The sequence below is a fragment of the Pleurodeles waltl genome, chromosome 10 (assembly GCF_031143425.1).
Source record: "Pleurodeles waltl isolate 20211129_DDA chromosome 10, aPleWal1.hap1.20221129, whole genome shotgun sequence".
Classification (NCBI taxonomy): Eukaryota; Metazoa; Chordata; class Amphibia; order Caudata; family Salamandridae; genus Pleurodeles; species Pleurodeles waltl.
In genome coordinates this window covers 321,928,053-321,941,343 of record NC_090449.1, presented here as the reverse complement: position 1 = coordinate 321,941,343, position 13,291 = coordinate 321,928,053, and the positions used below count along the sequence as shown (strand labels likewise).

The following is a 13,291-nucleotide window of genomic DNA, read 5'->3' as shown; positions in this document are numbered from 1 at the left end:
TGGGGGTAGGGGTGGGGAGGGGGGTCCTGCCACCTTTGGGGGTGGCAGGGAGGAGGAGGGTGTGGGGGGAGGGAAGCGGGGGTGGGGGTGGGGGGTGGCGGTGACCCCTATCAGTGCCAGGGAAGGAATTCCCTGGTACTGATGCTGCTTACCGCCATGAATTTCATGGCGGTTCCCAACCCCATGAAATCCGTGGCGGTCAGCCGGGTCGTGATACCGGCGGCGGTCTTGTGACGGCCGCCGGGCTGGAGACCCAAGTCTCCAGTCCAGCGGTCATCTCCGCCCTGGCGGTCGGATCGGAGAAGTGGCGGATGACCATGGCGGTAACCGCCATGGTCATAATTCCAATTTTTATACCGCCAGCCTGTTGGCGGTAAGACCGCCACTTCTCCGCCAACCGCCAGGTTCGTAATGAGGGCCTTAGTGATTCATTATCTGATGATTGCTTATTTCTTAGTCCAAGTGTTCTCCTAAGCAGGGCCGGCTTTAGGACTGGTGGCGCACTGTGCGGCAGTTTATTGTGGCATACACCCACCCCATGACCTCCTCCTCGGTTTCACCTGCAAATGTGCATCTCATCTCTCCATCGCTCCCCATTCACATACATTTGTGTGTTTTAAAGCACGTGTAAAGGCTAGCTTTACTAACCCACTCAGCTAGCCACATGAAATATAGGGGCATATTTAAGAGCCCCTAGCGCCATTCTAACACCACATTAGCGTCATTTTTTTTACGCTAATGTGGCGTTAGAAGGCCAAAAACACTGTGCCATATTTACAAAGAGGCGCAATACTTGCATTGTGCCACTTTGTAACCCTTTGCGCTACATTATGCCTGCACCAGGCATAATGTATGCAAAGGGGGCATACCCCCGTTAGGGGGGCCAAAAAAATGACGCAAAGAAATCTGATAGATTTCTTTGCATCATTCCTTTATGGCAATTTTAACGCCTCCTCAGAGCAGGCATTAAAAGGACGGTTCCATTGGTTACAATGGGTTTCTGGGTGCTTTGCAAAGCGCCAGACTAGCGTAAAAAATTCTGACGCTAGTCCCCTTACTACTGCCATGGTGCACCGTATTTTGAATATGGCGCACACATAGTGGCATAAGGGAGGTGCTCAGAGGTGCAAGAAAAGTGACACTGCACTGTGTGCAGCGACACTTTTCTTAAATATGCCCTATAGTTTTGCTTTTTGCAGCAGGCATTTAAACCCTCTATGCTACTTTATATTGAGTCAAAGCTGCCACTAGGCAAAACTCCCATCTCCCTCTCTCTAGCAGGAACATTAATCAAAAGAGGTATCTTGACATTTTAATTGTTTCTTGAAAGCTAAACGCACAAGAAGCTTTTCAGCAGGTGCTTTTAAATGGCAAGTTTCGGAAGTTATTGCTAAATACCCCCCTGAAGTCAGCGCCTGGTGCGGTTGCACCGCTCGAACCGCCCAAAAGCAGGCCCTGCTCCTAAGTGTAAGACCTCTTAGTCCATTTTTATTGGCCTGATGGGGAGAGCTAGTTTTACTCTGGGCAGAACCACTAGCCCAGCCACCACCTTGGTTTTCTTCTGTATTGAGATTGACACTAGAAATTAAGTCAGCCATTTGCCACTTCATAGGGTCTCTGCTTTCAAGGCATCAATCATTGTTAAATGCGCGCAATATTACCTTACATCAACTTCAGGTTTTGATTGGATATCGACCACATTCTCTATATCATACCATGGAGTTGCCCCTGTTCAAGATCAATTGCCGAGGTCTGAAGGACAAATGTCATAGAACCAGACTTTCAGCTAAAGTGAGAAAAGACCTGGTAATATGATCCTATTTTTTGAATAGCTATTCCGTACCCCACAGCCTGAACTCATCTCAGCCAGTCTAGGCCCCAGGACGAGTCAGCCTATGAGGGGGCTCTCTAGCGCTATTTGAGTTTCTGGGTGCACAGGCGAAGCTAATTGTAACTTTTGTTATGGGTTATCTTCCTGATGTACCTTTGGCGAGAGAGGTCTGCATCCTATGCTAGGAAAGATATTACAGCCACAGATTGTTTGCCAACGTGGTTTGGGCACAGTTTTACACCAACTCTTTTAGAAGGATTTAATGGGATGGGAGAGACTCAAGGACAGTATGCAGGATCCAAGGAGACCCATCAACATGGAAATATTAGACAAAATGTGCGCTATCTTTTGACTATCAGCACTTCTGCATTTGAGGCACTCCTATTTAAGGCCGTCTTCTGCCTAGACTTTTACAGGGCTCTTAGGTTTTATGAGCTTGTGGCCAGTTCCAAATCTGACTTGATTAGCAGGTTGCAGCTTTCCAGGTGCGGTCGTTTGGAAATTCTGTAATAATCTTCATCCTATTTTCTATGACTGACGAAGAGGGAAAGGAGACCATATAGTCCTGGGCAAAACAATAGCTCCCACTTGCTGCTCAGTGGCAGTGTTGTCAGAATTTATTTGTGTGTAGTGGGTGTGCCGGATCACTTCATCATTTGTGCACTCCAACATTGTCTCTCTGCCCAAGTTCCTGTTCAGCAAGAAATTGTCGATGGCCCTTCAGATGCCGGGTTAGTGATGATGATAATTTAATTTCACATATATTAACGGCAGGGGCTGTCACCTCTATGACAAAGTGAGGCTGTAATCAGATCAGGGCCAGAGGATGTCTGATTGTTATAAGCGTACATATGCCCAAACGTGATTTAAGCTTTTTGTCTTGAACACCATAGGACCAGTTTTTGCCATATCTTGTGGCAATCATGTGTTTTCTTTCCTAGACCTGTGTATTTGCTCATTCTTCTGTAAGGTGGGCAGCTACTACATTCTATGCTGGTGCCTGAAGTGGCGAGTGCTGGAAGCAGGTCTCAGAACCCTGTGGTTAAGCATTGGAGATCTACGAATTGGTCAGGAGAGGCATGTTTAGAAGGGAACGCTGAGCTGGCAGCTACACTGCCTGTGCTAATGCTTTTATACTCTGGATGGAATGACATGGCCCAACATGGAGGGAGGGAACTCTTAAAGGCAGACATTTTATAACACAGAAGGTTCCTGGCACAGTTATCACTTGGTCACATATTATACCATTGAGTGTCTGGAGTGTCTTCTGTGAGAGGCCTGGACAATTCTGCCAAAGGTTTGACCGTAATATTTCAAAACATCTCAATATACAATGTCTAAAGTCCATCCCCATGATTGCCTGAGAGAGAACAGTTTTTGCATTTTGACAGTGTTTATTTGGCCCAACTTGGCAATGAGTTATTGCCAAGCAACAACAAATGCAACATCTACCCAAATCGTAGGGGAACCATGGCCAGTCTTTAAGCATGTGCTCGTGACTATCATAGATACAGATAGGCACCTTTTGCATCCCACATCAAATTCAATAGAAAATGGTTGTCTTTACCCCAGGTGTCCACAATTGGAGGTTCTTGGGTGCCAGGTGGCTGGCAGTTGCCAATAGGGAGGTTGTAGCCCTTTGTGGGTACTCTGTCTTATTGTTCATGGAAGGGTGGAGATCTCCCTGCACCAAGGGGCAAAGTCATGGCCTGGTTGTCAAGGCACATCTCTCCAAAGTGTGCCACAGGGACATGACAGAGACGACTCTGGCATGGCTTCAGGGCTGCATCAAAGCCAGCATTGCTTTTTGGTAGGGAAGCTGATTGTTCAATAATTTTGACTTTGGCTTTTCGTTTGTACAAGGTGCAAGAGTATGTGGTCTGGGAAAGTTGATATGAAAGTTCATCAGGAGCATACTGAATGTTTTTTCAGATTACAGATTTAGAGATGCAAAAAGCATTCCAAAAAAACCTGAGTTGCACTGTAAGTATGCAATGCATACTCCATTTCTATGATGATAATAATTATTTCAAACTGTGCTGTCCTACATAAATATGGCCAGGATGTTTTTCTCAAAGCAAAAAAGGGTTTTCTCTGATCATCTCAATACATGGTCCTTGCTCTGTGGCCACTTCTGCTTGCACATCTCAGTTTTATAAAGTGAGTAACCATATTCAATTGTTCCATTAAGTATGTATGCATTACATTAATGTCACTCAATAGGAAAGCTACCAAGGCCCTATTGTAGGTCTCTGCTGTAGACGGCCATGTGAACTGTCTCAAACCAAGACATGTTGTATCTACTTTGGGGGCTTCAGCCCACTTATTGACTTTCCATTTGCTGACTCCCTCATCGCTCCATTATGCATTCTCCCCATTTGTCCATGACATGCATATGTCATAGGTCTAAAGGGTTTAGCTCTCCCCCAGTGCACTGCCCAACTACTCCTAAATCTATGCAGTGGCCATTTTATGGCATTGTTTCGGGACTACTTTTTCATTTCTTGAAGAGTGTCTTTCACAAGCTCCCCTGTTTTTGCTTGCACAGTTCCCAGTGGCTATTCCACTTTAAGAGCGCTCTTCACGAACATGCATGTCTTTTAAAAAAAGACGCAAAAATAACTGGGACACGGTCTTGAGTTCATTTATCTTGGCTGTTTTCCTGCCTCTTCTCTGCCCCTCACCTTTTATTTTTCTCAGCCAAGTCAAACTCTAAATTTCATGCACACGTTTAAAGCTGGTAAAATTGTATTCCATTTACAATCCACTTTGGCCGCCCTCCCGTTCACCACTCCACCGGCCTTCCTGTTCACCACTCCCACTGCTCTACCATTCACCATCCCCCACCCCCATTTCCAAAGGCAATAGGTTGCTCATTTCCAAGACTTATTGGCTTTGCCAGTGCTTGGTCTGACAAGCTAATAGGACAAAATCAGCCATAAGCAAAGGCCTATTCCTAAAAGAGATGTTGAGCTAAAAAAGGAGAACAGTAATGATGTTGCTTGCTTTTTATATAATCTAAAACCTCAAAAGGAGCCCATAGGCCAGTCTACCTCAGGATCTCTTACTGTTTAATCACCTGAGTCTTCTTTCTCAGTCCCTCCTTCTCATCCCCTCAGAATCAGATCCCTCTTCTTCCCCCTCCACCAGTATCGGACTGGCTCATAGGCCAGTCCTGCAGTGCCTGATGGGTTGGTCTGATAGGCCAGTGTATGGTCCAGTTTTTGGGGCTTTTTGTGGGTCTATTTTACGGTCTGGGGGTGGCTTGTACTGTTGATTTCTGTGATAGTGTCACAAACATTGCCTGCAGTGAGCACTAATGTATGCAGTTTCACAAACATTTACAGTTATGAATAAATACATAGCAAAATCTCTTATACAGTGTGTCTTTACAATTTTAAAACTGTGGCAATGTGGGCAACATTTTTAGATATTTGATTCACTAATGGGTACCACTTTTATTTTGGTGCCTGGGCTTATTTCCTTCCTTCGGTAAACCCTGTCCACCACTTATATCTAGGCCATTACCATTCCCTTCTCTTATGGGTCTTTGCCTCTCTTTTTAATTCTCTCCACTGCTTTTTTCTGGCTTTTCTTCTTCTCTCTCTACAACTAACTTTTAACCCCTTTTCTTCTTCCCTTTTACCTTCCCCTCATCTTTTTCAATCCCTTGATTTACCTAACTTTCTATTCTTTACATTACATATGCTCTCCCCGTTTTATCTTGTTTTCTTTTCCTGTCCTCAGCTATCTCCATCCTCATCTTATTCACTTTCTTTCCAGTGTCTCCAACACTGTTCTCTCCTCCTGGGCTGTATACCTCTCATTTGCCCTTTCACTTCCAACCACACGGCGCTAAATCCTCCGATTTCCACTCTTCTTCCACTGAGGCTAAGTGGCCTATAAATTCCTCGTAGCAGAAGTGGCATCTGGTTTAAGAAAAGCTAACGAGGAAGGTGAAAGAGCCAGTTATATGTTAGTCAACGCCTTACCCAGGGCTACTAGAGTTATGTGAGTTCGTAGCTTTTTTTCGTTAAGAATTGACCACATTTGCCATATAATCCATGCCAGCTCCATAATCTGGAGATTTTAATTTAAAGAGCTGTTTCTAGTTCACACGAATCAAAAGTTACTAAAAACATGGCGATGTGGCTTCGTGCGGAGTGGAAGGACTTTTGCAAAGATTAACTGGTCATCTTTCAGTTATTTTTTTCTGTATTTGGTTGTTAAACTGGTACTAATGAGGTGAAATCTTTGCTCAGCTTTACATGTGTAAAAATAACAAAATAATGAAGTAATACTATAAAAAAAGTGGTCAATTGAGTTGCATATTTTGCCTTTTCTTGCCGTCTGATGAATTCAACTTTGCTGCATAATTCAATGCTCTTCTGCTGTCCTTGGTCTTACCAAAGACTTGATATCTGAATGTTTCTACCCCAGCACAGCTGAACTTTAGTGACAGGTTGAAACGGAGCATCTGTGGTGGGTTGAAGGTACGAGACGTGCTGTGTGCGTCACGGGATTCTGTCCTGGGCCTTAAACTGCACACTAATCTCACAGGGGACCCAAGAAGGTCCTAACATGACACACATAAATCATCTATTAGATTTTGGGAATACGCCACAGACAGTCCACATTACTGTGGCCGAGCCAAACAGAGGCGTTCTTTCGTGGAAGCTGATGTGGAGCCCTCCACTGTGGCTCCCTGACACTCAGCGGATTCAGCCCTGCTCTACATTGCTTAGTTATACTACTTAGTGTATGATGGTATCAGAACAGGTGATCGACACGAGGAAAAAAAGCTGTCATCATGGACGTCATTTAGGGGTCACCAGGTGTCGCAGCTGCGACCACCAGATTACCCCTGCACTACTTCTGCGACTCTGGCCTCAGCGGTGGCAAAGTCAGTGCCAGGAGCACAGGGGCAGTTCGTCCTTATGTACGTTGGTTGGGGCTCCACTTCCTTGTTTTCAATCAGTTTGTTTTAATAACACTAATAGTGGATAATATCTTAATAAAAAATGGGCTACAGTTAGCTGGCCTATGACCCTTCCCAGTAGCTGCGGTAAGTAAAAAACACTTTTACATGTATGTTGTGCGCATGCTTGCAGGTGAGAGTGTGCTTATGTAAAAGAGAGTGTGTGAATGTGTGTTTGTGTAAGCATATGTGTGTGAGCGAAAGAAAGATGAAATGTCACGTGATGTCACTTCCGCCACCCCTGGCATTTTGGTGAATTGGCGTCCATGGCTATCATTCTGCCATAGCCCAGAGACATTTCAGTGTGATAACTAATTTAACTAGTAAGTGCTCTGTGAATTCTGATACTGAGACAAGGCCGGGTAATCTCTTTAGAGTGAATGAATGTTGACCTGATATAGCGCAAGTTTACCAATTTGTGGCAACTAACACAGAAGGAGAAAGACAATGATGAGTACCGTTGATGCATCACTTTGCTATGAAACGTAAAATGGGCAGATATAATGATGAGTGAGGGGCCAGGGGAGTTCCGCAAAGTGGAAAAATGGACAGCACCCCAACATGGAACAAGGGGTGGGCGTGGGGAAAATCACCAGAGCAAAGGCGCCCGTAGCAGAGCAGGAGCAGTAGCAGGTTTTGTGCCATACCGCTGGAAATGTTTCTGAATTTCAAAAGGCAGTAAATCTGCCCCAGTAGTTTAAGTACTTTTACAGGTGCAGATTTACTACTTTTTCTGTGAATCACGCATGGCTGTCTCTACAGCGTCTTGCTGTTCCCTGGAACTTGGGCCGCGATATATCATATACTTGGAAACATGTAATAATAAGAGATGATAAACATTCATTAAAATGCCAGTATGTATAGGTAGCGTGCATATGCCTACAAAAACGATCAGTTAAAAAATGACCTATTTCAGATACATAAAAAGTGAAAGCAGACATGAAAGCAGTGAGTTACCTATCTGCCCTAATTCTGTTCTGAAGTAGACTTATTTCTGGGCAGATGTGAAAAAGCCCAAGAGCACTATACCATCACTCACAGTGAACAGAGTCAGTGTCTGAACTGGGTTGACCCATTGCCCCATGCTGTAGGCTCTGGTGAGTGGAAAGAAAATGTGGACGATACTTGAATTAAAAAGAGAATGATGAATGCTGACAGAAGTCCCATGTGCGTCTCTATACAGCACGAGTTTTCATCACTATTTTTTTCGAAAACGTGAGGCTAACGAGACAACTAAAGCTATCTCTATGCCCTAAAACAGGTACTTCTGATAGGGCTGGCGAATGTTTTGTTTGCTGAGGTACTAAGACAATGTACCCTGCTCGCTGAAAATGCCTACTGATTTACTTGCCTGCGTCACCTCCTGACTGACGTCCCCTCTGACTGGACCACGTTCCTCTCTCTTCCTCTCTAAACAACTGGCCGAGTATGTGTACTCTTCCCGGGCGGCCCCTCAGTCCGCAGCTAATCTCTCTCCATTGTCTGTAAATATTTCCTGCGCTTTGTATTGCCTCACGCCCCATCTCCAAGAGACGCTCTCCCTTCATTCAACACCCTCACTGCCTTTTTCCGTTCGCATGGCCTCCTGTATGCATGAATGGACAGCACGTCGATGGGCTTTTCATTTTAATTCGGTGGTCGTTTCCTAATTTCATCTTCAGACAAAGATGAGGCCCAGCGCCAATTTTTGAAAATATTTTCATTTTCAAGTTTATGCCACATATTTCAGTTCTGGTAGGTAACAAGAAGAACATGAGCACAAAAGTTTTAAGGCGCATATTAATGAAAAGTGGCGCTGCACCTAGGGCATCGCCACTTTTCTTGCGCCCCCTTAGCGCCCCCCCTCAACGCCACCAGTTGGGCGCAGCATTTAATATATGGCGCACCATGGCGGTAGTTAGGGAACTAGCATCAGAATTTTTGACACTAGTTCGGTGCTTTGCAGGATTAGCGTCCAACATTTTGACACTAATCCTGCAAAGCACCTAAAGGCCCATTGTAAACAATGGGAGCCTCCTTATAATGCCTGCTCAGAGCAGGCATTAAAAGTGCCCCAAAAAATGATGCACAGAAAACTCATAGATTTTCTTAGCGCCATTTTTCCAGTTCCCACCCCAACGGGGGAACGCGCCCTTTGCACACATTGGGGGTGATTCCGACCCTGGCGGTAAAAACCGCCAGGGCCGGGGTCCGCGGGAGCACCGCCAACAGGCTGGCGGTGCTCCTTTGGGCATTCTGACCGCGGCGGTACAGCCGTGGCCAGAAACGGAAAGTCGGCGGTGTACCGCCGACTTTCCGCTGCCTATGGGAATCCTCCATGGCGGCGCAGCTTGCTGCGCCGCCATGGGGATTCCGACCCCCATACCGCCATCCTGTTCCTGTCGGTTTCGGCCGCCAGGAACAGGATGGCGGTATGGGGTGTCGTGGGGACACTGAAATTTGCGACGGGTGCTACTGCACCCGTCGCACCCCTTCCACTCCGCCGGCTCCATTCGGAGCCGGCTTCATCGTGGAAGGGTGTTTCCCACTGGGCTGGCGGGCGGCCTTTGGCGATCGCCCGCCAGCCCAGTGGGAAACAAAGACCGCGGTACGGTCTTCTGGCGGTTCCCGCTTCCGCCAATGCTGGAATGACCCCCATTATGCCTGGTCAGAAATAATATAGCACAAAAGGTTACAAAGTGGCGCAATGCATACATTGCACTACTTTGTAAATATGATGCTGCGTTTTTGGCCATTTAACGCCACAATAACGTTAAAAAAATGATACTAATGTGTCGTTAAAATGGCGCTAGGTCCTCTTAAATCTGGGCCTAACTATGTACAGTGAGCGAAACCATCAGAACATTAATTTGTTTCAAAATAGCTCATGGGGAGTGCTGTTCATTATTAATATTTTTATATCACATTTATTTCTATTTGTAAGCACTGAAGATAACAGATTTGTGCACAACTAGGTTTTGCAATCCTTGGGCTGCATTACAGAAAATGATCCAGGGACGTAAAGAGTGGCCCCATGCAAATCAGGGAACAATTTGCCTCTGCACCCTGCCATATTATGCATACGGGTGCAGAGGCAAAGAGACTGTCAGGAGGCACACTGATTGTACACCATGAAGAAGTGATGCACAATTAATGCGCCCCCTGAGGACAGCACTTTGGGAGAGGAAAGGGGTGCCATGGACTCCCCAAACGTTCCCATTCAGTCCCTCACTACACCGCCTGCAGGGCGATCTCTGACCCCCAAATTTTGAAGTGTAGACAGATGGCACTTTCACTGCAAAATATGGCGTGGTAGCTTCAATCTGCTCCATGCATACACGTCGCATATCACTAATTCTCTGCCGCTAGGAAATGTGAGGTTTTGCATCTGCCCTGAGGGCAGATCATTATTACTAATAGGGTGCACTGTGTCTCTTTGTGCCTGGGGTGCCAATTTCATGGTGTGACGCAGAGGAAACAAGGACAATATACTCTATTTGTACCTCACCCCTGGTGCAAATTGCACACATTGGGTGTTTTTACCCTGCCACTGTACACCAGATCAAACCTGGTGCAAATTGAATGGGAAAAACATAAACTATTAGCATATAAGCTACATTTCCAAGGTGTGTAGAGGAATTACGAGCAATTTGTACATCTGGTCAACAAATTACTGTTGTGTTCTCCAGCTGTGTGGTGAAAGGCCCTGGCAAGGATGTACACACTCACACGATGGTGGATTACTCAGGCCACACGGGACGGAACCCATGTCACAGACCCAACTTTATTTAGAAACTTTGCTGATGCACCACTGGGCAAGACAACCACAGAGAAGTGTATCAGGAGTGCCTCGTTGAGCGGCAGCAAATGATTTGTCTGTGTACACAACATTTCTCAAAAACTTTAAAGCAAAACAATCTCAAAAACAGACATGATGACATCCGACCATTGCTGATGTTGGTGGGTCACTAAATCCAGCACTCGAGCAGTCTTCGATCTGTTTGGCTATAAAGTCACAGTACTGTTGAGATTAGGGAGGGTTGGATCTCATCACATAGTACTGGCTGCCCTGCCTGGTTTCAGTCCGGATGGTTTTTGGGTCACTACTTACATGATCACAGGGTACTGAGGTAAGGCACCTTCTTGGGTGTCAGTTGAACGTTCATTGATCTGACTAATGGGGATGACGCTTGTGACTCCAACTGTTGAGTCACCAGACTGTCTCACTGTTTATGTCTTGTGGTCAGTGGGTTTCCTCAAAGCTTCTTATACTAAGACACTTTACAAGTTATCTCAGTCTCTTCTCTGAAGTTCTGACACCAAAGTTCTTCTCACAGAGTTACTCTCCATTGTATGGGGTCCAACGGAGACTTGCTTCCCCATGTTTGTCTCTGCTTAACACTTCCCCTACCTTGATGTCCTTGTATTTTGCCCTTTTCCTGAGGCTTAATCCTCAGTTTGTTTCTTTTCTTATCAACTTGACACCAGCCACATCAAAAACAAATGGGGTCCATGTAGATTGCACGGTAGAGCATTCTTGGCCTGCCTTACAAGCAGCAGGTGCACAGGTGTTTATCTTGTGATGATGTGTGCCATGGTACAGTATTTTCTCACAAACTTGTATAGAGGGTATCTTTTTCTAGCTTTGGTATGCAGATTACTTTGTTTACTGTACGGATGACCTCTCCATTAGTTTTATGCCATTGTGACATTATTTTCCAAAGACATCCCTTGATTTGAAGTATTGCTGAATTCCAGACCTTGAAACAGAGGCCTGTTATTGTTGCTAATTTTGAAGGGAACCCCATGTGTTGGAAACATTTTTTCTATTTTTAGTATGGCAGCTTCAGTAGAGGTTGATTGCACAAACCCCAACTATGGATATTTGCTAAATTAATTTGAAGTGATCAGCAGGGACTGTCCATCCAGTATTCTGGCAAAATCCATGGTGACATGGAGCCAAAGGCCCTTGAGTAACTCTTCTGAAATGATCAGGACTGGAGGGTCAGGTGGTCACATTGCTGGGTATGAAAGACAGGAAGTCCCAGTTTGCTCCATGCGAGATTCAATTTCAAGAAACAATAGCTTTTGACATATTCTCATTTTAGTTTTCAGAATCCCATAATGCCCATGGTTGGCCAGATGATTAACTTCAGGTACTAAAGCCTTAGTCATGGCTAGATTCATTCCTCACAGATGGCCATTATCTGCAAAGCACAGTTCATATAGTACTTGTAAGGACTCTACGCCAAAACTAAATAACGTTTATAATGTAAAATAATATAAATTTACACGACATAGCAGTAAAATACACAGAACAGACTAAGAACAGTATAATATAATTATTGTGTGTGATATTTTGGATACAAAGCAAATGCCGAATGTTTAGTACGATAATTGATATTTTAATTGTATTGAGTTTTAAATATAAGACTGGTATTTTTGTAATTTGTTATATGCATTTTTTTAAAATATGTGTGAATAATTCAATGGTTTTAGCAATTTGAATAAACACATTTTGAATGACCAGTTAAAAAAGACTTCTACTTAAAAAATTGTTTACTGAAGAAGTCAGTATATATTCTCCGACATCAGTAAAAAACACAAAGCAAAAGATGGCCTACCCAGCCATATTCTCTGGAATGTGCACTCCCCTCTCCCCCGCCCCCAAGTGAGGAGGTCGCATTCGCTTCAGGACCATCAATAAAGGACATTTAAAGCTTCCTAATTGGAGGAAGCAAAGTGCTTGGAAGACCCTTACACATAATCTTTTGTACCGGCTTCCAAGTTAGTTTCAAAGTAACACGAGATACCGTTCATATTATTGGCCAGTTCTTGAGAGCTAGAATAGTACAAAGCCCGGGGTACCATTAGGTGAATGGCGGAGTGTTTTCTCAATTCGGGTGGAAAGCTATCCCTAATTTGTCTGATGGAGCACCATGTACAAGTAATTTTTTAGCATTATTTCAAGTTCAAGTTTCAAGTTCAGCGCAGCTTAGACCAGGCTCCTGATGGGGTAAAATCGTTACTATAGTGAATGGGAGTGTAAGGTGAAGGACAAGTCACCAGCCCTTGAGCCTCTAGAAGGTATCCTAAACCCGAGATATTGTGCCCTCTGTAGTGCTTAAGTATGCACTTGGTGGCCTTAATTTGTTGTCCACCAGCCCAGACCCCAAAAGTGTATTTGGACAATGGCATGCTCCATGTGGCTCTAATTCTTTTCAGATTACCCCATGGACCACTCCACTGCCGTTTTCAGTTGGGAAGCTGCGTAATACAAGGAGATGTTGGGTAATGCCAGGCCACCCGTCACCCCACTTTACACTAGGAGCGTATGAGACACCCAGGATGCCATACCTTAACCATGTCATACACTAGGAGCGTATGAGACACCCTTGATGCCATACCTTCACCATGTCATACATATGCTTTCTTTTCCCAGACTGTATTTCTTTTTAATCATAATCCGGGTGTAAAGATTGTGTATTAAACCCTCTGTCAGA

General features: G+C 44.8%; 1 long non-coding RNA gene across 1 annotated transcript in view; it reads left to right on the top strand.

Annotated features, from left to right (window-relative positions):
• The window catches only part of LOC138260757 (uncharacterized), a 102,487-nt gene that overhangs the window by 48,154 nt on the left and 41,042 nt on the right, over positions 1-13,291 (top strand). The gene's annotated exons all lie outside the window — the stretch shown is intronic.